This window comes from Bremia lactucae, linkage group LG11 (genome assembly GCF_004359215.1).
Source record: "Bremia lactucae strain SF5 linkage group LG11, whole genome shotgun sequence".
Taxonomy (NCBI): Eukaryota; Oomycota; class Peronosporomycetes; order Peronosporales; family Peronosporaceae; genus Bremia; species Bremia lactucae.
Window position 1 is genome coordinate 2,370,088 of NC_090620.1, and position 867 is coordinate 2,370,954.

Sequence of the window (867 nt, forward strand, 5' to 3'; positions counted from 1 at the left end):
CCGTTGATACGAGGCCTTGATATGGAGGGGCATAAGTGATATGCCACCCGTTACATAGCCACGTTCGAAACGACTGGCTTGTGACACCAATTGTACACAAGCTTACGTGCCGTCGGCGGAGTTTTACATTCAGGCTCTTCTGCGTCAGACCCATTCTAAAAAACGGTCTGAACGGCAGGTGTTGTAGCCTAACTTAATTGAGAAGCAGCTGCGCCTTTATGGCAGCGCTCTCATTAATGGTCACTACGTTAGATAGTGCAGACGACGAGACTGCATTCGAAAACGTTGTTGTCTTCATGTTTGGGCAATGAGTGAAGTTTGGATGGGCAATAAACCGCCATCATCCTTTCTCATTAGCTCGCTGTACTCATCACTACTATGAGGTAATGGCAGCGGTGTCGGCTCATTGTAAACGACAATGAGCGACGGCGGCATGTCAACGCGACGCGTGCGCTTCGTGCGTGGTTGAGTGGGTGTCTTTGCAGACGACCCACTAGTTTAAGCCTTTTTAGGTGTCATGATTGGCGCCGTATATGAGAACACAGGTCACAAGAGTGATTGAGATAACTAAGCGGTGCGCAAAACAGCTCGCTGTACCTCGCTCCTCTTTGACGAATTTAAGAATCTAAGTTTATTCTTGAAGGGGGGGGGGGGGTTGTAGCAACGGGCTTAAGTTGTCCTATGTTACACAATACCCGTTAAGCACACTTTATGTAATTAAGGGAATGGTCATTTACTTACATGAAGTGATTAAACCCACCACTTGGGTGTGGTTCACATTGTTACCCACCCTTGTGTATGTGATGCACATAGGTGGCCAAAAGCGTCGGTATTAGAGCGCGCTCTTCAAGACGCTCATAATCATTA